Source organism: Peromyscus leucopus, chromosome 1 (assembly GCF_004664715.2).
Source record: "Peromyscus leucopus breed LL Stock chromosome 1, UCI_PerLeu_2.1, whole genome shotgun sequence".
Lineage (NCBI taxonomy): Eukaryota > Metazoa > Chordata > Mammalia > Rodentia > Cricetidae > Peromyscus > Peromyscus leucopus.
In genome coordinates, this window is record NC_051063.1 from 95599403 (window position 1) to 95623939 (window position 24537).

At 42.8% G+C, this 24537-nt stretch overlaps 1 protein-coding gene across 7 annotated transcripts in view; it reads left to right on the forward strand.

Annotated features, from left to right (window-relative positions):
• Positions 1-24537, forward strand: part of Dennd2b (DENN domain containing 2B) — a 160069-nt gene that overhangs the window by 36321 nt on the left and 99211 nt on the right. For 4 of the 7 annotated variants that reach the window (XM_028894591.2, XM_037211645.1, XM_028894593.2 and 1 more), the window contains exon 2: positions 17119-17207. The exons of 1 other annotated variant lie outside the window; for it this stretch is intronic. The gene's annotated coding sequence lies outside the window, so the exon portion shown is untranslated. 2 more of the 7 variants (XM_028894589.2, XM_028894596.2) reach the window with 1 other exon arrangement.

The following is a 24537-nucleotide window of genomic DNA, read 5'->3' on the forward strand; positions in this document are numbered from 1 at the left end:
TTTTTTCCCTGTCATTCTGAAAGGATTAATTAGGGTCGAGAGAAAGGGCAATGTTCAATCTCCTGTGATCTTCTTTTTATGATCACATAACTGATGTCGCATTAATCAATGTTAGCATTCTAAAAAATTTTTTTATAAATATCCCCTTCCCTTGCAAGCAGGTGCCATCTTGATTTGTGTTCAAAACATTTGGAGAGCAGCAGCATTGGTCCTGTAAAGTCGGAAGAGTATTAAAAGCATGAATAACTTGAGGGGTGAGCCTGAATGTGGAGAGTGGAGATGAGCCCTTCTAAAGAACTGGAAAGGGTAGTTAATCTAGAGAGAATGGTGGATGCTGGTTGTGGAGAGTGGGGAAATGGGGATGCGTCCCAGAGTGTACTGAGGCCAGAAACAGTAGGGAGGTGGGTTTGGGAATGCCTGCTTGTGCCTACACTACTGAGTGCCTTGGGTATGATGGCCAGGAATGCATCCCTCTGGGAATAGAGTTGATCCCTTGCCTGGGATTAACTTCTTGTTCTGTACCCACCATATACCTGTATGATTCTGGCTTGTAAGGGAAGTCTTGGCAGAGTATCATGGAGCAGAGCTATTAGGTTTGAGAGTAGACTGGTCAGCCTGAGTCTGGTTCCCAGCTTTTTGGCTTCCTTAATGATGAGAACCTTTTGGTAGCTGCCAGTCCTTGCTGACTTGGCCTATGATGGTTTCTTGTCTTTGTAAAGTACATACTCCTTTTCACACATGTCCTACATCTTTGGAATTTAAAAAGCAAGTGATACACCCAGGTGTGGTGGTGCATGCCTATAAGGCAGCACTTAATGGTGATCAGGTAGGAGAATTGTGAGTCCAACGCTATCTGGTCAAAATAACATCAAGTTCTAGACCAGCATGACCTACCTAAGAAGACCTTGTCTTAAAAAATAAGAACTAGAAGGATGGATCAGTAGATAAGAACACTTGCTGAGGACCTAGGTTTGATTCCTAGCAATCACATGGTGGTTCACAACCAATTGTAACTACAGTTCCAGGAGATCCCGTTGGCCTCTTCTGATCTCTGCCAGCACCAACCACACATGTGTTGCACATACATACATGTAAGCAAAACACACATGAATAAAATGAATAAATTAACTTTTTAAAAGATGGGAGTGTTTAGTGATGTATCTCAGTTAGTAGAGTTCTTGCCTAGCATGTATGAAGCCCTAGGTTGGATCCCCAGTACTTAGATAAACCAGGCGTAGTTGTGTATGCCTGTAATCTCAATACTGGGAAAGTGGAAGCAGGAGGATCAGAAGTTCAAGGTCAACCTCAGCTTTATAGTGAGTCTGAGGTCATCCTAAGCTACATGAAACCTTATAGTAAGGGGCTTAATTTGAAACAGACCTTGAGGAAGGGGCTTAATTTGAAACAGAACTAGCTCAGCGCCTCCATCTGAAATGTGTATTGGAAGACTCCTACTAGTCTTGGCTTTTCTTCTCATCGCTTTCTTCCCTTTATTTCCCAACATGGTCAGGTAATGTGAACATCTGTCACTATCAAGTAGGCCCATCAGGATGTTAAGAATGGAGTTAGGTATAACTGTCTGCACATCACTTGGAGTGCTTTGGCTCCATCTGTAGAGCAGTCATTTTAAGCCAATTTAAATGGGGCCTTTCCTCCCAAGAGTGGGTGAAAGTGGGAAGGAAAGGGTAAGAAAATACTTCAAGATCAGGATAACATGAAGCCCATGTCCCTCCTCCCTCTGTGCTTCCAGCATCATCATTGTTGATGGTGAAGTGTGGAAAGAGAAAAGCAAGACCTTGTAGCACAGTCTTTAAGTGGTCAAGCATTTGCTGACTTTCTCAGCTTAACCAGCAGTGTAATGTAGATACTATATAAAGCTTAAATTTTGGCAAGAGGGAATTTATTATCTATCCAGAGAGACAATAGTTGTTAAAGAATATCCAAGCTGTTAACTGCAAATATCTTGCAGTTGTGGAACAAGTCTGTTGTGTCTTAAAACCATAGGAAAGCTTTCTTGAAAGAGGAAGGGTTTGATTCTTCCTGGTCTTTGAAAGTTGGATTTACTTTATAAGCAAAAGAGGGGTGGAATGTATTTGTTATGCATGTGGAGAGCACATAGAGAGAACATAATATCTATCCAAGTGTCACTGTGACGAGCTGCCCTGAGCAATATGTTTAATAGGGTAGAGCCAAGAATTTCACTCTATGGGTTTGGCATTGGTACATAAGAGATGGGAAGTGAGGCAGCAAAAGTGGAATCATTTGGAAATCTTGTTTAAATTATGTATATGGTTATGTGTGTATATGTGTGGGTGTCCATGGAGGCCAGAAGAGGCCATTGGATCCCCTGGAGCTGGAGTTATAGGTGGTTGTGAACTACCCAATGTAGGTATCCTTAGCTGCCAAGCAATCTCCAACCCCTGGAAATCTTTCTGGTAGAAGAAAGTAAGGACATTCTGGAGAGGACAAACACTGTTCATAAACTAACTTGCTAAACATGTTGAGAGAGAAGGGAGTGAATCCTAGAGTGTTCTGCAGTTTAGGAAATCTGTTCTCTGCTTTGGGGGCATTGGGTGCTGGCTCTTACATGTCTAATACACAACCATAATTACTGAGTCATGCTGCTGAAGGTCTGTGAAGACAGCTGTATGATCAGTTTCTACTAGAAGAGAGATTAAAGACACCAGGCTGAAGCGAGGTTCTTTGTGATCCATCTAGGTTCTCAGTCCATCTGGTCTGTCATTTGCTTTCAGTTTCTGACCCAGTTCCAAAGTTTCTCAAGGGGGATAACTACAATATTTAGTTTAGTCAGAATGACCTTGTCCTTGGTATCTGTCTCAAGTTCTGTATCATGTTACTTTCTTTTTCCTCTTTATCTCTTCTAGACTATATTGCTGTTGTCTGTCTCAGTTTTTCCAATTTCCTTCCAATTTAGTCTGGTGTCCTAGAGATTTATGGAAGGGAAATGGATTATATAGGTGTGAAGGAAGGAAGGTAAGTTTGTTGGGTGGGTCTTATCTGGAAGGTATGATCTATCTCTTCTGTACTTCAGAACAGCAGATGAAGTCAATGTAGTTGAGCTATCTCAAGCCTTTCTTGGGTAAGTTCAAATAGGTGGGATAGTCTCATTCAAACAACAACAACAACAACAACAACAAACCCCTGAAACCTCTTCAGGCCTCCAGATTCCCAACTGCAAGTCTCCATCCTTGCCTCTGCCAGCCCTTCCAGTTCTTTCTGGGTCTCTGATCCTCAGATTGTTGCTGGCTCTGTATCTGCTGGCTTTGTTCAGAGAAGCCTAGAATCTAGAAGAGAACATAATTTAATTAAAGCCATGGTGTGGTCATCTGGTAACTCTTGGGTGTGCACAGAGTCAAGCCTTACTTAACCTTGCTGAATTTTCATGAATATGCTTTCTTCCTCAGGCCCTGTGACCTTTTCCTTGGAAGACATGTATCATGCATTACTGACAGCAGATATTATCTGTGTTGATATTATCTGTAGTATTTTATCACCATTGGGACCAAATTGGTTGACTTCCTTGTCTGGTGTGGTTTGAAGTGAGCCAATGACTCATGTGTATGCTATGGAGTGATGTGGCATGGGACAGGGAAGTCTTGTGTGGCATCTGCTGTGCTGGGCACAGCAATTGTGTTCCCAAAGAAAGAAACCCCAAACACTGAGGCAGTGAAGGCTTTCTGAACCCTTTCTTAACCTCCAAGTAGTCCATGTGGTACTCATGTATATTCTTTCACCTCTGGGAGTAACACCTAGGAATTCCCCCAAATTTGCCGTTCTGACAGCCAAACAAGTTTCCACCTGTTTCTGTACTTCAGAATCTTGTGCTAGTTTCTCCGCCTTCCTCTGCTTCCACACCCATTTTTTCTTCTCTCATCATGTCATCCATATTCCTTTCCTTGCATCCTGGGATCTCATTTTTTTTTTCTTCTGTTGCATAGGTACCTCTGTGTTGAACGCTAAGTAAGCAGACATATTTGTGGGTGTCTTTTATACAAAGACAAACTAGTTCTGCTCTGTGTTCAAAAATAGGATATATGGGGCCAAAGAGATGGCTCAGTGGTTAAGAGTGCTTGCTGCTCTTCCAGAGGAACAAATCAGTTCCCAGAACCCCTGTCAGGTAGTTCAAAACTGCCTGTAACTCTAGCTCCAGGGGATATGACACTTCTGATCTTAGCAGGCACCAACATAAATGCTTGCATATTCACACATACAGATACAGACAAATACATATAAATAAGAATAAAAAATAAAATAAAAGTAGAATATATTCAGTGCCTGCATTGATAAGAGCTAATTTTTGCTGAGAAAGTTCTAGGTTTCTAACTTTGAGATGAGGGGATGAATGGCTTTAAAAACATCATCTTTGGAGCTGGGTGTGCTTTAATTCTAGTACTTGTGAGGCAGGTGGATCTCTGTAAGTTTGAGGCCAGCTTGGTCTACCTAAAGAGTTCCAGAGCAGCCAGGTTTACACAGTGAAGACACTGTCTCAAAACAACAAGAACAAAAGTAAAAAATAAAACCTATCATTTTCTACTATAGTACAGTGGCATTTAATTAGTACAGCATTTGTCTAGAAACCAGGGCTGTCTATTTTCCAAGGAATAGAACTGGCCTTTGAGGTGCCTTTTGCTCCTATCTCTTCCTGAATCTTTTATTTTTATTTTTATTTTTATTTTTTTTTTAGTATTCATTTTTTTATGTGTATTGGTGTTTTGCCTGTATGTGTATGCCTGTGTAAGGGTGTCAGGAACTATAGTTACAGACAGTTGTGAGCTGCCATGTAGGTGCTGGGAATTGAACCAAGGTTCTCTGGAAGAGCAATCAGTGCTCTTAACCTCTGAGCCATCTCTCCAGCCCCTCTCTTCCTAAATCTTCACAAGCATTTTGCAGTCTGCTCCTGGGAGATAAGTTGGTTTGTACATATCCAGACAATGCCTGAAGAGGCTGCAGCCCCAAATTCCAGCCATCTAATGTTTTAGACACCACATTCAAACCCCAGTCCTTGCTCACAGACAGCTGTCAGATGACAGCTTAGTATAGAAGGTTAAAGATCCACAAGAATTCATTCTAATAGTTAAAAAATACCACTTTGTGATTCACACCATGGTGAACCATTGTTTGAAGAGACAGTGGTATGAATTGTTCAGATTCTTGAACAGCTCAGTGCCCTTGATAAAGTTTGGAAGGTCAGAGCCCCAATTAGGAAGCATGGGAGTAGCCAAGGGACAGTCAACCCAACAGGCAGGGCTCAGCTGTCCCTGCTTTCTGGAAGAGGTTTTATATCACTGTGCTTTGAGTTTCTCCTGAGACCACTGCTCAGGGACAGAAGAAGGTTCTCTGCCTTCTTGCTTTTCAGGATTCACAACTCGTAAGCCAGACATATTATTGTACCTCTCAGTGTGAGGGGTTCTGCTGTCTTGATTTTCTCCTTCTTTATATACTTGCCCATAGGTTATTCAAAATTCCATTTATTTCACTTCTGTGCCCAGATGCTGACACATACTCCCACCATCCTCAGTGTCTGCCATGTTGGAGCTGTGACATGCACAGGGCTCTGTGGTCCTGTCTTGCCCCTGAACGGTCTGTGTATAATAAATTCCATGTGCATATTATATTTGTTCATGTGTTTCTGGGAGAAACAGCTTTGTGTCATCCGTGTTCCCACTTTAAATTTTTAAAGAGTGCTTTTAACCCTTGAAAACAAAAAGCATCTTGTTTTGTATGTAAGACCCATTGGGTTTTTGTTTTTGTTTTTCTAATGAATAAACCAAGTACTATCCACAAAAAAAAAAAAAAAAAAAAAAAAAAATCCATTTATCTCTAAGAACAAAATATGGTGTCTCTTAGAAGCACTTTTTAAAAATTACACTTCCTGGGGGCCAGAGAGATGGCATAGCAGTTAAGAGCACTGGCTGCATTTTTAGAGGGCCCTGGTTCAGTTTGCATGACAACTCACAACCATCTGTAATAACAGTCCTAAGGGATCCAACACCCTCTTCTGGCCTCCAAAGGTATCAGACATGCAAGTGTTTGCAGATATACATGTAGGCAAAACACTCATACACATAAAAAAAGAGAAATGTGTGTATGTGTATGCATGTATGTGTGCATGCACACTGTGCTACTACTGCCTGTCTGTGGAGATCAGATAACAGTTTTGGGGAATCAGTTTCCTACTTGTGCCTTGACAGCATAGAAACATTTTTTTTTTTTAATATGGTCATAATGTAACCCAGGCTGGTCTAGGCCTTGAGAAACTGTCTCAGCCTCCCAAGTGCTGGATTGTAGTGTACACTACCAGGCCTAGGCCCAGCTCTTGAAACATTTTGTTTGTTTGTTTTATTGTTGTTGTTTGGTGATCAAACCCAAGGCCTTATGTGTGCTAACCAAACACTCTACCACTGAATTACATCCCCAGCCCTGAGAAACTCTTGCATTGGCTGGATCCTGGATTTCATTTAATCTGGTTCCTATATTTTAGCCATTTAAACTCCAACTCATCAGTTGACTTCTGTTAAACTTTTTTTTTGTCTTTTTATTTATACCATATTCATCTTGCTGTCATGTGAGTTAAAAAGTTTTTTCCCTTTTTTAGATAGGGTCTCATATAACACAGAGAGAGACTGGTCTCAAACTCAGTTTGTACCTGAGGATGACCTGAACTTCTTAATCCTCCTGCCTCTGCCCTGAGTACCTGCTTTACAGGTGTGCACCATCATGCTCAGCTACAAGTTTTTATAAAGTAGAAGAATAAAATTATACATTATCTATTTCTTCCTATTATATATAACCTGTAATTAGTTTATGGAGGATTTTTTAAAACTATCTTTAGTAGCCGGGTGTTGGTGGCGCACGCCTTTAATCCCAGCACTCGGGAGGCAGAGCCAGGCGGATCTCTGTGAGTTCGAGGCCAGCCTGGGCTACCAAGTGAGCTCCAGGAAAGGCGCAAAGCTACACAAAGAAACCCTGTCTCGGGGGGAAAAAAAAACAAAACAAAACTATCTTTAGTATATTATTTTTCCTATGTACTTACACACACACACACACACACACACACACACACACACACACAATCTTGTCTAAATCATTCATTTAAAATGATGAGTGTGATGAGATCTAGAACAAGAAGAGAAAAGAATATTACAGGCCAAATTCCTGATGAGCATAGATGCAGAAGTTCTCAGTAAAGTACTAGCAAATTGAATTTAATAGCTTGTGAGAAGGACCATACACAGTAATTAAATGAGGTTATCCCTGGGTGCAAGGATGTTTCAGTACGTACAGACTAATACACATAATAAAGCTGTTAGGAGTGTTCAAACTTTTAAGAGTTTAGAACTCTTCCTGGTTGATACATACCCATTTGTAGTCCTTCTCAGGCTCAGCTGTTCTGAGTTACCAGTCTATCAGCTGCCTGTGCATCTGTATATTTCTGTTTTATTCACAAGATAAGAGAGATTAAAGTCCATATGAATTTTGTTTCTAGAATTCTTTGGTATGTGTGTGTTTGAATATGTGTACAATTTGTATGCTGTAGTATATCACACACACACACATACATACATACATACACACACACACACACACACACACATATATATAAAATATATGCAGACCACTTTTCTTTCCTTTAAAATGATTTATATTCCTGGCTGGTCTGGAACTCACCATGTAGACTAGGCTGGCTTTAAACTCAGAGAGATCTGCCTTCCTCTGCCTTCCAAGTGCTAGGATTAAAGGTGTATGCTACCTTGCCAGACTTATTTATTTTCATTTTATATATTTGTTTGCCTGAATGTATGTAGTACCTGAGGAGTTCTAGAAGAGAGTGTCAGATGCCCTTGACCTGGTGTTGAAGAGAGTTGTATACTAGGAACCAAATCTTGAGAACTTTCTACATGCAGAGTAAACACAAGCATTCAAAAATGAGTAAGAGGTGGTCTTTTTCAGAAGAGCTTATATATAATTAAAAATGTGAAAAAAATGAACCATAGCTTTGTGGGAGGAAAGAAAGTAATGGAACTCAAAAGTCAAATCCAGAAAGTAAGTGGGTCTTTTAACTTGCCTGCCTACCAAGTTCTAAATGGAAGATTGTAGAGGCTGTCGTGGTAGTCTAGTCCATATCTAGATCTCTTCACAGGGATAGAGACTATGCGACTGACTTATGATTTTAAATTCTTTCCCAGGTCCTTGTTGAGAGTGTCTTCTAGCATTTGCAATCAAGGAGGCAGGTTACTGGCAAGAGACTGACATTTTTGAAGCTGGGATTGGGAGTTAAGGTACTGTTTTTGTTCTAAAAAGTACTAGGAGCTGTTGGGAGAATGAAGCCCAGCAGTGCACTAAAACACAAGGCAGTGAGACACAGTTGCCATTGGTCCCAACAGTACTGAGTTGAGAATCCAGTGCAGCTAGGAAACTCAGCAAGATAGGATAGAGAATGTGGCAGTGTGGGGTTACATTTCCATAGCTTTGTCCAGATAATTATTTTGGGGAGCACTTCTTTCCCAGGTTCTATATGCTTTGTTGGTTAAGAATGCATTTAAAGACTAAGAAGGCTCAGTGAGTAAAGCACTTGGCATGTAAGCACGAGGATCTGAGTTCAGATCCCCAGAACCCATGTAAAGCTCAGTGCTGTAGTACACACTTCTAATCCTAATGCTCTTATTGTGAGATGAGAAGTGAAGACAAGAGAAACGCCAGAAGCTTGGAGGCCCAGCTAGCCTGGTGTATGCAGTGGCAAACAACACTGTCTCAAACAAGGTGGAAGGTGAGGACCAACATCTAAGGTTGTCTTGTGACCTCTACATGCATGCCTGTCCTTACGCATACAGATACCCATAAATACACACACACACACACACACACACACACACACACACACACACACACACACGTATTCTACTTCCCCCTGAAGCTTGGTCATGATGAGTTACAATCTTGGTTGAGCTCAGTTCTAGGCTAAGTCAGCCTGAAAAGCCCATTCTGGAATAGAAAAATGGTATCATTAGGAGGGTCTAGAATATTGCTTCCATGGTCCTGTCTTGTCTGGTCCTGAGCCTGTATTTATGTGGCTCAGTGGTAAAATGCTCAGACTTAGGGAGCAGGGGTTGGGGATTTGAGAGCTTTCATATGACATCTTAACTTGTATACGAACATTGTGACATCTAGCCTAAGAGACTGGCTCAAGCTACTGTGTTCTTTGTTTTCTGAGGATCTAAAACTGGAGCTTCATTTGTGTTGAGGGTTGTGAGCCAGGAGAGGTGAACCCCATAGGACTGGAAAGCTGGCAGTATACATAGTGGAGGGGAGAGACTGGAGGAGGGTGGGCTCAACCATACACAAAGCTGTCCTAGCTGCTTCACTACATCTGTGACACCCACAGTCATTATGACCTGAGTCCCACACTTTAGTGGTTCAGAGTCTTAAGCTGGAGTAAAGCAGAATGAATGGCTAGAGGACTAGGGCAGGAACACGGACGTGGGAGAATTTCCTAATATGAAATAACAGGTCTTAAACATAGAGTAGTCATTTTTCTGTTTTCTTAAGAAGGCTGTGCAAGCAAAATATGTGTCTTAGTCACCAGCATACTAGGGTTCTGCCAGATGTGGCTTCCAGGCAGAGGAGGGCTGGAATTGCCATCCCTGGGGAGTAATTTATTTTGTTGATCTGAAGCCCCTAGTATAGCATGTTTGGTTTGCTATAGACAGATTGCCTTCCAAAAAGATTTCCGGGTGACAGCTGTTCTTTTGTTGTTGTTTTTAGAGGCAGGGTTTCTCTGTGTAGCCTTGACTGTCCTGGAACTTGCTCTGCAGATGAGGCTAGCTTTGAACTCACAGATTCTACCTGCCTCTGCCTCCCAAGTGCTGGGATTAAAGTTGTGCATTATCATTGCCTGGCTCAGCTCTCTGTTCTGTAAAGGCAGCTTTGTTTGAGAGTGATGGCCAAGGAGAGTGTCTACAGACCCTCACTCTTCTTTCAGCCATTTCCCAGTCTGTTTCTTCATTTTTCCATTCTACGTTTGGCACCTTCTCTCTCCAGCCTCCTGTAGACCGGAAGCATGAATCTTCTATCTTTCCAAGAAAGGTTGATTTTCGTTGGAGATGGTCTTCTGTATGATTGTAGGCAGATGATCCAAGAACTCCAGATGCTGTACTGAAGGGTTGAATAGAATATGTACTACCCACCCCCTTGGGGAAAAAAAAAAGAAAAAAGAAAAAGAAATTACACATGGGGGGGGGAGAATTTGTACATCCTGAAAGTGAGAAATGTTTATGCTGCTTTCCTCAGAAAGTGCATTGATGAGTTGATGAGTGACTGCAGCAGACATTTAAACTAACATTCAGGGATAGGGAGATGGCTTAATAAAGTGTTTGCTGTGTCCACATGAGGGCCAAGTTCAATTCCCCAACATGTAGAAGTGCAGCGACAGATTGGTAATCCCAGTGCTGGGAGGTTGAGACAGGTAGATCTCTTGAGCTCATTGGCTAGCCAGACAAAGAGCAGAATCAATGAACTCCAAGTTCAGTGAAAGACTGCCTCAAAAATAGGTAGGTAGGTAGGTAGATAGGTAGGTAGGTAGGTAGAGCACAGTGATTGAAGCCTGATGACCCCTGACTGCTACCCACACTTGCATGTTTCCCCTTGTACACACCTGAATTGATGTGAACATATACAGTGAGAAGAGAGACATAGAGCACATACAAGTATGAGCACATGAGTGCCTAGTAGGATCCTTGGAGAATATCTAGTCTAGTTTGCTTACTATATGGAAAGAAAAGCAGCATTCCTCTGGGAAATAGGGACTTGCATCAGAATCTTACAAGACCAGCAAGCTGATTTTGCCTTTACTTTCCTCCTTATAGTGTCTCTTGCTTTTCTTTTTTCCTTTTGTTAATACTGGTAATTGAACTTAGGTCCTCACAAATTATAGGCCAGCACACTACCATTCAGCTACAACCCCCTTGCCTTCCACACTGATACTCATTAGTAGAAAAGGAAGAACATAAAACCCTTTAAGGACTCTGCATTAAGGAATTGCAGCCACGCTGTCTTTAAAGAGATAAGAAAATATTGGAGCTAGCAAGATGACTTAACAGATGCAGGTGCTTGCCACCAAGTCTGATGACCATAGTTCAATCCCTAGGATTCTTATGATAGAAGAAGAGAACTGACCCACAAGAAAATATAAATAGTGGCTGGAGAATTGGTTCAATAATTAAGTGCACTAGCTGCTCTTGCAGAGGACTTGAATCCTATTCCTGGCGCTCACAGGGTAGCTCACAGGACATTTGATACCCTCTTCTGGCCTCTACAGACACATGGTGCACAGACATATATGCATGCAAAACACTCATAAGTAATTTTAAAAATAAACAAGTAAAAACAAATGCATAGAGAGGTATAAGAAAACGCCATACATGTTTTTAGTTACCCAGTCTAGATTCTGGTTATCATATCCTCTATAAAGTATAGGTGGATATGTATTCTCTTTGTAAAGGGTAAGCCCATCTAAAATTTATTGCTGTGGAGAACAGCTGCTGCTTTTTGCTTATATGGTGAGTCCCCGTTTTTCCATTCATTCCTCACACGTTGATTGCCACAGTGAGTGAGCTGCTAAAGTCCTTGCACCTGTGTGGGGACAGGTGTGCAAGTCATGACGATAAAATGCTACATACATCATAGGACAGGCATCTCCGGGCTGCTGTGGGGCCACAGAAGAGACAAATTCTGCCAAGAGACAGAGAATCATTTCACAAAGGAGGTGTCCTTGAGGTGGGCCTTGAAGACGGTAGGGGTTTGTGAGTGTGGGAAGGAAAGGCAGCCAAGTCCCCCACCCCCACACAACAATTTTCAATGAATTCTTTTCTAGTGACAGAACTCCCTGCTTCAAAATCATATTATATGTCTTCAAATTATAATCATACATACATATATATCTATACATTCATGTGCATATACATATTTTTTAGTTTCCAATGTTTTGAAATCCTGACATGACTTTAGATTACGAAGTTCATGCTGAGAATTGTGCAGTCAAATTTCAAAAACAATAACAGCAGCAACAACATCAAAACCTTCATGTTTCAAGTAAGTTTACGACTTTGTGTTGGGCCACATTCATAGTTATCCTTGGCTGTATATATTCAGAAATTACATTTTTATCAGCACAGTAACCTGTACTATACAGTGGAAGGGAGAAGATAGTATTTCATCTCTGGATAAAGCTGACCCCAGAGAACATTGCCATCTGGAGAACTGCACCATTCCTGCAGCTTACTTGGCTTGGGAAAGATATAGTGATAGTGGAGAGCCTGTGAGTGGGCACTTCAGTCATGAGAGAGGCTATAAAACTCTAGAGTGCATCCGTAGGAGAGTGACCTTACCAGGAAAGTTCTGGGAAACAAACCATAGGGAGACTTGACAGGAATTTTTGGTTAAGCCCATAGGCAAGGCATATGAGGGAGAAGAAATGTAATTATAATTTGTAAGTCTATGAAAAAATGCAGTGACATGGAATAGCTGTTCTGGTTGTCCCTTTTCCTGTAGGAAGGGTTTTTACACATTCATTCTGCAGCTATTTTTTGAGAGCCTGTTCTATGCTCGGTCCATTATCAAGTACAGGGACTATAGTAGGAGAATAATCAAGGTTCCTGCTCTTACATTAAGCAAATAACTGCATAAAAGCATAATTACAAATCCCAATGAGTGCTTTGAAGGATAAGTACAAGGAGCTGAAGGAGCTGTGTTTATACTTGGAGGACTGTAGAAGTCAAGAGATGAGAGAGTCAAGTTGAAGCAAGATAAGAGTCATCTGGGCCAAGACTGGGAGTGGGTCCCGGGCTAAGCTAGACAGCCTGAAAAAAACATCTGGCATTTTTAGTGAACTAAAATACCCTGTGCTCAGAGGGGGAAGGGCAGTAAGTATGCTGAGAGGAGGGAAGAGAAGGATCATGCTAGGTCCTTGTAGGTCTTGGTAAGAACCTAGATTTCATCCTAAGTGCTCTGGGAAGCATTGAAGTGTGTTAAGCAGGAAATGACATGATCCTGTGTCAAAAGGGGGTTCAAACAGCTGTGTAGAGAATGGATTTGTGAGGGTATGATGCTATGGAATGTATATTTGGTCTTCCTCCTGTTTCCTGGCAGACAACTCCTAAAATCCTTTGGAATCTCCAAAGCAGGATATGTCTTTTTTTAAATATTTGCTTGGTGGCTGAGGGTTCCTGGATGTCCTCAAGATGGAGACTGCTTATGTTTAGAAGATCGTAACTTTCAGTCTTACTCCCTTACTCCTGAGGAAGAGAGATGGGGGTGAAAGTTAAGTTGGTTACCAATGACTAATGATACAATCTGTTGTGCTTATATGCTGAATCTTCCATGAAATCCCAGAGGACTGCATTTTGAGAGCTGTAGTGGAGCTAAACACGTATTTGTAGAGAGGATTCGGAAGCCCTGTGCATTCCCCATACCCAGCTCTATGCTTCTCTTTCATCTGCAATACTGTTTATAATAAGCTAATAGGTCTAAGTGTTTCCTGAAGTTTTATGGGCCAACCTATTAATAGCAAATTCATTAAAGCCAAGGACGTAGTTGTGGAAATTCTGATTTAGATTTATACATGTTTGGTCAGAAGCACAGATAAAACAATCTGAACCTAGCAATTGGTATCCAGAGTGATAGAGAGGAAGTCTTGAGGACTGAGCTTCGTAGGTTTTGGGTAGCCCCCCAGAAACAGGGTCAGAATCACACAGGAGAGCATGCATCTACTGTTAGACTGATGATTTGCTTGATATGTTTGGAGAAACCTCCACCCAGTTGGCAACAGAGGGTTGCTGGTTGATTGTTGAGTGACAATGGAGAAACTGAGTTTGAGTTTTTATGATTTTCAGTGAGGGCAAGAGTTGAAGCTAGCTAGGGTAGTTAAGTTTCTGTGGTAATAGACAGGTGGGATAGGTAGCAAAAGGAGGACAGATATTAAATATATTTTTAAGTAGAACTATTGGAGTTGGTAAATGGGTTGCAGTGGGAAGGGAAAGAGATTGGAGATGTCTCCCAGGCTTCTAGCTCAAGTATGTGTGAACTTGTGGTTCTTTCTTTTTCCCTGTAGTGGTAGGGTTAAATCTAGAGCCTTTTGTGTGTCTGGCCAGTGCTGTCTTTCTCCCAAACACTCTCACTTACTTACTTACTTACTTACTTACTTACTTTTCTTTCTTTCTTTCTTTCTTTCTTTCTTTCTTTCTTTCTTTCTTTCTTTCTTTCTTTCTTTCTTTCTTTCTTTCTTTCTTTCTTTCTTTCTTTCTTTCTTTCTTTCTTCCTTCCTTCCTTCCTTCCTTCCTTCCTTCCTTCCTTCCTTCCTTCCTTCCTTCCTTCCTTCCTTTCCTTTCCTTTCCTTCCTTCCTTCCTTCCTTCCTTCCTTCCTTCCTTCCTTCCTTCCTTCCTTCTTTCTTTCCCTCCTTCCTTATTTATTTATTTATGTTTTGTTGGAATATTGCATTTTTTTATTTGTAGGGGGTATGTATATGGGTAAGTGCATGTCATGATGTGCATATGGAAGTCAAAGGACAACTTCAGAAGTCAGTTCTCTCTTTCCACCATATGGATTCCAGGGATTTAACTTAGGTTGTTAGGTTAATGTGGGAAATGCCATTACCTGCTGAACCATCTCACTGACCCTCATTTTAATTTTTTTAAAGATTTATTTTATTTTAGGATTAGCATTTATTATTAGTATTAGCATTTTGCCTGTGTGTATGTTTGTATAAAATATGTGTGCCTGGTGCCCATAGACATCAGAAGAGGGTATCAGATCTCCTAGAACTGTAGTTGTGGATGGTTGTAAGCCATCACGTGGGTGCTGGGAACCAAACCTAGTTCCTCTGCAAAAGCTCTTAACCACTGAGCCATCTCTCCCAGCCCTGTAGCCCTTATTTTTTATTTTGAGACGAGATTTCAATGAATTGCCCAGACTGGCCTTGGATTTGCTCTGTAGCCCAGGCAGGTCTTGACATTGTGGTCCTCTTATATTAGCCTCCTGAGTAGCTGGTATTACAAGCCTGATCCACCACGCCTGGCGGAAAATGTGGATCTGTAAAATCCCCCTCCTTCAGGAAAATTCAGGCTGGCTCTATCTAGATCCAGTCCTGCAGAGACAGTAGAGGAAGTTAGTTGGTCTTGCGTCTGTCCAGTTCCAGGAGCTCATATGCGACAGCATCACTGAAGCAAGGGTTCTGGTCTCCCCACATTCAGGCACTAACTTTGTCTCTTCCTTCTGAGGGTAAGACACAAAAGAACCTCTATAACTCCAGTGTGCCACTAGGGGGAGCATGGCTTGCGTGGTGTGTCTGGTCTTAGAGGGTTTTTAAAGTTTGGATTACCTTTGTGACTGACTCTGTTTCAGTTTTGGTAGTCTGACTAGAGCTGTTTAAAAGTATGCCTGGCATGGAGTAGGGTCCCAATAAATTTTAGTTGTATTTTATCTCATTGTAGAAAGGGGTAGGCTTGCCTCATCTGGGTTTGGAGACAAGGCAAGCATGCATTCTTTGGGTTCAGAGGAAAAGCAGAGAGGTGTTTGTAGTGTGGAAGAGGAGAGAGAAGCTGAGATTTAGTGATGCTTATCTTTTGAAAATTTGCGATTCTAGGGCTCATGACCACTTAGGGTCTGTAGGAGCCTGCCATTTCTTCTTGGGTTTTGTGACATGTTTCCTACATTATCTTCAGCATGTATTTATGATTTATATACAAGTCAACCAAAATCTTGTTTTGAGAATTTTGTAGTATACTGAATGTGAATCAAAATCACAAGGGATGAACATTAAGGATTCCATCAGGACCTCCCTAGCATTATTTTGAGGAGCAACATTGGAAAATGTCCTCCTTGAGCGTCATTGCCCTCATCCTCACCATCCTCCTTGCCTTCCCACATGCAATCCATTAACCATTTCCAAATAATTCTACTTGAAAATATATTTACTATGTGGTGGCAGAGAGGTACCAACCAGTTCAGGGGATGAGTGAAGTTCTTAGCTGAGTGCCAGATTTGAGGTGTTTTGGCGAGAATAGCATCTTGGTACCTCCCATCCCACCACCCCAGTGATAAGATATATGTGTAGAAACTACAAGGTCAGGAAGCTGGCTCAGTGGCAGGTGGCCAGTTGGTGATGAGGTCAGATATTGCCGAGGTCTTATGATTCCTGCTCTTGGTGTTCTTGGCAACTGTTCTGCTTAATGTATGCTGGAGAGTTGAAAGGCTTGGATACTGTTTATGGATCTGTTATTTTTCTGGTTCAGTAAATGGTAGCAAATAATTTTACCTTTGCTTTAGATATTCTTTAAAATGTTTTGAATTAGTATAATCATACCAGTCCTAACTTTTCAGACTTACTTCGTTGGAGAGATAACAAATGAACCAGCATTTGGGAGGTTATTTTGGGAAGATGTAAGGTAGCATGTGGTGGTAGGGCAGGGAATTTCTCTCTGATTTGCAGCAGATATTCTGGATGTCATAGAAGCTCTCTGTCATTGAGTCTTTAGGCTAGAATGGTGGCAGATTTACCTTACCAGGACTCAGAAGAGTCTCCATTTTCCCCTGGAAGTCCATAATATGATATGGTTATCAGAAAACTAGCTGGTTTCCAAGATCAGGTTACAGTGTACTTTATAGCAAAGCCTATAACCTTAGGAGACCCTTGACTGGTCTCTACTCTTAGTTCTTTTTCTGACTAGTCATATAACCATGGGTCAGGCATCTGATTTCTGTGGGCCTCAATGATCCCATCTGTAAAATGGTAGCAAACCTATCTGACCAGTGTGTTTCAAACAGTTAAGAGGATCAAACACAATAGTTATCTAAGACAGTGTTAAGTAGTGTCCAAGCAAGAGTATACTTGGGGAGGGGGGTGGGATACTAAAGGGGCCTTCTGTATCCCAGGTACTGTGCTGGCACTTGTACAGCTCCTCACTGGAGACTTGGACTTGGGCTGCAGGTCTTGTGTTGGGCATAGAGGAGGTTTGTTTGCATTGTGTTTGATGCCCTGGCTGCGACTATAGACTTGCCCAGAGTTCCTCCTAGTCCTGATCTAGTTTGTTTCTTCTCCATTGCAGGAAGACAAGAGACTGCTTAGGCTCTGGCACTAGTACCATGGGACCCTATACTGGTTAAAGCCATCTCCACGACCTGAACAGGCAACAAGGTAACCTGAGAGGCCAGTACAGGCCAGCTTCTGGGACGGGAGCGGTGTTTCCGCCCCAATTGCTGCCGGAAAATCCCAAGCCGAACAAACAAGTTGAGGCAACATGCATCAGGGTCCCTCCTTCTCATTCAGCTACTGCTTCAGGATCGAGAGGAAGAGCTTGCTTCCCCTCCAAGCCTTCAGCTAGCTCCCTCCCCCTTGGCAGGGATTCTTCCAAGTTATAAAAACTGAGACTCTAGAGGGGAGGAAAACAAGTCCACTCACTGTCCTCGCCCTTCTCCCCTCTGGGCTGTTGAAGCAAGTTCCCAGGAACAGTCCTGGGCTCCTGGTTGACTGAAAGGGAGGTAGGAGGGGTGGAATGCATGCATAAACTGAGCTGATCAAGAGACAGTGCTGTTTCAAGGCCATCTAGAACTCAGGGAATATGTGTAAGTACGAGCACGCATATGCGTGCGCGTGCTAGCTCGCTCTCAGGGTTCCGGGTTGAGGGAGAGCGCCTAGTTGAGTGAGCAAGCCTGTGTACAGCCTAAGAGGACAAGGTCTCCATGACAACCGGCCTGGCTGGCTAGCTGTGCTAACTCTGCTCACTTGGCTGGAAGGAGTGTCTTGAAAGGTCAGAGGAAGGAGCTTGTGAGAAGCTCGCAGCAGGTACTGGAGCTTAAGCCGTGGATCTGGGGGGCCCTGGGCTCCCTAAGCGAATGTGGTGTGTGTGAGCCAGTCTCTGCTGAGAATGGAGTGGGCAAGAAATCACCCTGACTACCAGGTAAGGGCACCTCTGAGCCTCTTGCTCTGAGTACTGGGCTATTTGTGGCAGGCTGGTGTCTGTGCTCTTCACTCAGGCTTTGGGGGTCGAAAATGATGTCATGCTCCAACAGTTGGATTTTATTAACTTCGGGAGGAGGAGGGAAACAGCCAATTTTCTTGACTTTGCAAATCTAGCTAATCGCACTCTGGCTGAATCGTAGATGTTTAGGCTCCACTCTGCTTTTATTTAGCACAAAGACACCGGATATTTTCACAGGAAGGCTCTTTTGTAGGAAAATGAGTTCTCATCGCTCCAATACTGTTGTAGTTCTTACGTGGAAACTTTTGAGCAGCTTGGTTGGTTCTGCTTGGTGCTGTCTCTCCCCTTGTCTCCGTGCTGCTCTGTCTTACCTGTGACAGCAGCAATCAAACTAGCTAATAATGAAGCTCAGTGAGGAGCCTGCATTGCGTTCCGAGTCCCTCTGGAGCAGTTAACAGGACAGAGAGACAGATTATCATGGCAGTAGGATCTGAGCTGGAGCCTTCACTCTTTTATGAAGTAGCTTTAGAAACATGAAACTGCCCCCTCCCCTTAATGATGCTCATTACAGATTTTCTTGAGTTGTAGAAGAGGGAACTTTCTTGGGGTCTGGGGACTTGCAAATATCTGTCTAATTCAGATGTTTCAGAGCACCACAGCTGCTAGGAACTAGGAACATGAGGGACTATGCTTTTGCTGGGTGATCACTTTGGTTCATATTTTAACTGATTCCCACGGCACACAGTGTCCATATCATGCATGCCTTGTTTCAGGAAAAAACTTGTTCTGACCTACAGATGTGGAAAGGAGTGTTATGTGGTGAACTTAGTATGGCCTAGGAAAGGAAACCCTCCCAGAAAGGTCATTTTATAGGTGATGAAGTAGCTGGACCATCTGTAATGTTAGGGGGAGGGTAAGTGCTACAGACCCTCCCTGCAGGAAACCCCTCAAGAGATGTACTTCCACTTCAGCCATGTTATATCTTCAGCTTACTCCTGGCCTCAGGGAACTTTGTGGAAGCTTTTGGTTTCTCATTGGGGCCAGGGAACAGCTGTTGTTCCTGGCTCTTTGGTTTTTCCTTCTTGAACTTTCTGAACAGTGTGCCTTTTGTATCCTAGCAAACAATAAGGGGACCTTCTGATTAACTTCGGGTCAGCTTGCCAGTACAAGCACTGGCTCTAACTCTGGTTCTGGTGGCCTGAGTCTGTGTATGCAACACTGTATGCATCAGTATTGGGGCCTGAGGGTTTGCCAGTTTGAACCCCATGGCCCCTGGACCTCAGATAGGCTACTTGCAAAGCTAATTGCTCCTTCTACAACACTCTAGGGATTCTTTGCTTGGGGGAATATGGCCTGTGGGTTGGGATTAAAGGTGGAGTTGTGAGGAACAGATGTATGAGTCCAATGGTACCCTGTGAGGTTCTGCTGCTTGCTGGGAAGTCCCTTAACCAATAGAAACTTCAGGTTATTAGCTGTGAGATAGAAATAATGATAATAACTATATAGTACTGTTGAGAGGAAGCAAATAGAATGTTTTTCATGAAAGCAGTTAGTTGTAAACAAATCAACAAATAATATAATATGATAGAGAACGAAGCTTGAGGATTGGCTTGACTTCTCTGGAAAGTCACTTTGCCTCTTTCTTCTGGTTTCCTCATTTATAATGCACCTTCTACTCAGATGCATTTGTAAATTACAGTGAGAAAAACCTCACAAGTTTTCTTTGAGGTGTCTAAGGAAAGAAAAGGTACTTTCTTTGGGTGATGCTCACGGTAGACTTTGAGCCTCACAAATGATCCTTCAGAGACACTTTAGAGACAAAGCTTCCTGTGGATGACACAACTCATATTTGAGTTTAGAGAGGAGTCCCAAAAGACCTTTTTCTTTTCCAGTGTTCACAGCTCTGCACAGTGATGGCATCACACATTTTAATGTCTGTAAGACAGGCCCTGGTCCTGCTGGGCTTCTCTGGGGAAACTGTCTTGAGTGGGCAGAGGGGCCAGTCTCCTCAGCTCTGGGTTTGAAAGGTAGGCTCATAACTGGTAGGAAGTGTTACTGCTCGGAAAGCCTCTTAGGAGGCAGGCAGCTTTTTAAGTAACTCGTAAGGCCATAGCCCAGGGGAAAACCAAAAAGAAAAACAAGGAAGTGGGAATTCCAGGGGTAGATACTTGATATGTTCTGGAATTGTGCCAAGGAATGGTGTAGAAGGGGAGGGGAAACTCCAAGCCAGGGTGTCCTAGATCTGTCCTCTGTCTTCAGTGAACCTATAGGGTGTATGGCATTACTAGGTACCCCACCCATACCCTCAACTTCTATCATAAGACAAGGTAATACCTGCCAAACATGACTTGGAGTGGCATCTGGGGAGAGCAGGCACAGAACAGGTTTTTTTCCCCCTTGATTCAAACAGTGCAGCTTTCCTCGGTGGCCTCTCAGGCTTGAAGGAGAAGTTGTGAACAGTTTAGATTGGACATATCATTGTGGCCTCTCAGGCCGAAGAAGTTGTGCACAGCTTAGATTGTATTGCAGCTGTTCCTTTCTTCCCAGTCGTTCAGCTTCTCAGAGCTGAGTAACAAATTGGATTTCTTTATATTTCTGAAGATTAAAAAATAACGTTCCTGTTCTCCTCCCTTTCTCCCCCTTCCTCTGCTCCCCTTCCTGTACACTTTCCCTCAGGGCTCCTAATCTTCAAAAAGAATAATCAGTCACCAAAAAAGTTGAAAGTTGGAAATCTTAGGAGAACAAGACCACGGACATTTTTAGTTGTGCTGGCCTGTCCCTTTCCCTGGGCTGGGAGAACAGCTTTGAGGAAGTATCAGACTCCAAGTATCATGGACTCACTGCTGACCTGCAACTAGGAGAGGCATGCCCTGCTTTCACTGCATCTGATACTGGCTCCTGAGGGAAGTGGGCCTGAGTACCTGTTGGGAACTGGGCTGTCAGCTGTCATCATTCTAGCAACTCCAGATTTCCACTGTTGCATCCAAGAGAATTTGCTAAGGTAGACAAGCAAAGATTAACACAGTTATGAGGCTAAGCAGCAGCCTCCTAGAACCTGGCTGGACTTTCCTTTTGTGCCTCTGTGTTGGCTTGGGGGTTGTGGAAGAAGCTACAGATAATTGAGTTCTTTGAGTTAGAGGGACCATGGCTTAGAGAGCATGAAGAAGCCGGGGTGGGGGTGGGGGGCACTGGCCATCTGGCATAATATAATAGGCAGATTTCTCTTTAAAGCCTGTGGGGAAACTTGCATTAATGTGACTTCTGTTAGAGGAAGGAAGAGAGAGGCATCTCTTTCTGCTAGAGGGATGGCACAGCGATCCTCTGTTTGAGTAAGTAGTGTCTGTCTTAGAGGAGTATGTTGACATTCTATGTAACACTGAGTTGATTATAGAAATCCTGGAGTCTGTTTCTAGCCTAGGGCCCTAGAAAATGTCTATGTGGTTTTTTGTTTTGTTTTGCTTTTTGAGGGGAGAGGAGGTGTTCAATGAGTCTAGACTACTGTATTGAAGAGTTTCTATAATGATCCCTTCTCTTACTCTTTTTTTTTTTTTTTTTTTTTGGCTCTGATATAATGAAATATAATGAATACACTGTTGTGGGGCCTGTTGAAATTATTAAGTGACTGAATATTTGGGCTTCTCTGAGGCTGTCCCTGTAAAAGGGCGAATTGCATGCAATTAGGGTAGGAAGCTGTTTCAATCAAGATGGGTCTGTTTCTAGGCACTTCAGTTTTTTCTTTTGTGGGCCTGCTGTGGCTGAAGGTTTATCTGTGAATTGGAAATTGCCTTTGGGACTGTTTGAGGACTGTTTGAATATGAAAAAAGGAGATAAAATGAGGGTTAGGGGAGAAAGATCTGGAAGCAATAGACACTGAACAAGGGGGCTGAGAAAAGAGTTCTCAGCGCAGCAGTAGGTTAAGAGAAAGACTGGCCCAGGAAGTCTTTATATGTATGTTATGCTATATTTATCATATATAAGTGTGTGTGTGTGTGTGTGTGTGTGTGTGTGTGTGTGTGTGTGTTGCTCAGTGAGCATGTGGTTCTATCTTAAAACAGCTCTAGTGGAACCTTCCTGCTTGTTATGCAGGAACTTCTTATTGCCTGACCTATTTCTATTGGCCAGCCCACGTAGGGCCTCTGAGGTCTTCCATGACTTCCTGTTGCAGTCCGTGTATTTATATGTGTGTGTGTGTGTGTGTGTGTGTGTTGGAGTCCATATATACTTTTTTTCCAGAAGACAAGCCTGCTTCTGAGGGCTCTAGCACCTGACATTGGGTCAATACACTTTTTCATTTGCTCCTGGGCTCAGAGGTATCTCTGGTGCCTGATAGTACATCTTCTTGGTCAGTTTACCCATTAAGTTAGGGAACACAGATTATGTGGGCTAAGAGCTAGGGAAGATCCAAAAAGGTATGAGTTGTGGGACTTAATGTTGATGTTGTATTATTCCGATTTCCTCCCTGCTGTACTTCCTCCTACAATGTGAGCTTCTGCTGGTGTGATTAAGAGAGAAGCCCAGACCTGAAGTTTTGGGGCTTTAGAAGTAGAGTTGATTACCATCTGGAACTCATAGGCTGGGAAAAGGGAAGTGGATGCTACTCCTGGAGTAGGATTTAAAGCCAAGGAGAAGATGGTATATATGAGGAGGGTGGGGCTTCTAAACTTTTCATACAGCTTCTTTGCAATTGTTGAATGCTGAAATGGGGAGGGGTATAGGAAAGAAAGCATTGGGAAAAGCTACCATGAAGTCAGCCACTTTAGAATTCTAGATTTATTGCAGGAACTAAATTTTAGTGTGCTTACCTGTGTCTTGAAACACAGCCTACCTCATGAAGTTCTGACATTTGTTTTTGTTTGTTTGTTTGTTTGAGGCATGGACTCTTGTAACCTGGGCACGTCTTGAACTCACTAGGTTGAGGCCAGATTTGACCTTGATCCTGTGATCTTCCTTTCTTTCCCTCTAGAGTGCTGGAATTATAGGCTGGAATTATAAAACCACCGTGGCTGGTTTTATGTGGTATTGGAGATCAGCTTCATACATCACAGTTAGGCAAGCTCTCTATCAGCTGAGTTACCTCCCCAGTCAGACAATTAAGCTTGTGTGTGTGTGTGTGTGTGTGTGTGTGTGTGTGTGTGTGTGTGTGTGTATGTGTGTGCGCATCTGTGTGCATCTGTGTGTCTGTGTATGTGCAGGTATGCATGGATACTATATGAAGGCCAAAGGAGGAGGTTGGGTGTCTTGCTCTATCACTCTGCCTTCTTCCACCCTCCTTTAAAGGTTTGTTTTATTTTAATTATTTGTATGAGTGAATATGTATGTGCATGTGAGTGCAGGTATCCTCAGAAATCAGAAGAGGGCATTGGATTCTCTATGAGTTGTCCTATATGGGTTCTTGGAACTGAACTCAGATCTTCTGCTAGAGCAGCAAGCCCTCTTAACTGTTGAGCCATCTCTGAAGCCCCCTGCCTTAGTCCCTTGTTACAGGGTGATCCTCCTGTCTTCTTCCTGTTTACCCATAGTGCTATGTTAACAGCCATGCAGCCATGCTTGACTCTCTATGTAGATTCTAGGATTTGAACTCAGGTCCTCCTGCTTGGGTAGAAAACACTCTTACCTGCTCAGCCATCTTCCTGGCCTCTGTAGGTCATTTTTAAAAGCAAGTAAACCTGTGGAGAGTGTGCTCATTGGTGACTATTAAAGAGTCAGCATGTGGTTCTGTCTTAAAGTAGCTCTGGTGGAACCCTGCCTGTTTGTTATACAGGGATGATCTTTCTAGAATGACTTATTGCCCGTCCCCTTTCTGCTGGCCAGCCCAGGCAGGGCCCCTGAGGTCTTCCTTGACTTCCTGTTGAAGTCCCTTTGCAGCCTGCTCTCCCTGTTGTCTTGCTGACACAGGCTTCAGCCCAGCCCTCTTTACCTCTTCAAATACTAATCCATGTATTCTCCCAAGCCCAGCTTGTAGGGGAGGCTTTGCAGCCAGTTTCGGGTGAGAGTGGTATAAACTGGAGTAGGGGAGTTGGAGTGTGTTGAGGAAATAGAGTGAGTGGTACAGCATGGGGGATAAGATGAGATGGGGGGTACAGGAGAGGACTGGGGTTGTAGTCTGACTCTTCTTACTGTCTTTGGACTTCCAGAAAGTTATCTCTATATTCACATGTAGATTGGGGTAATCTTACTCATCTCAAAGCATTTTTGAAAGTGTTATAGTTCTGGCCCCACATATGCTGGCAATAAATGTCAGCTGTTGCTGTCAGTGACCTCTCCTTATGATCATTTCCACTGACACATGGCAGGAGAATGCTTTGGCCTGGTAGTTAGCGTATCTGAGTTTTAGTTCTGGCCCTATCTGATAGCTGTCTCTCAGTTTCCTCTTCTAGAAGGCAGAAAGGATGAATTAAGAGTTCTCATTGACATTCTGAACTGTTATGTGCCAGTGCTGGCTTTCCAGCTAAGTTCTCTGCAATTCTATGGAATTAAGTATACGTTTTATTTCCCCAAATGACCAACATATGTATAGTTTGTACTTTTGAAGTATTTGAATAACTT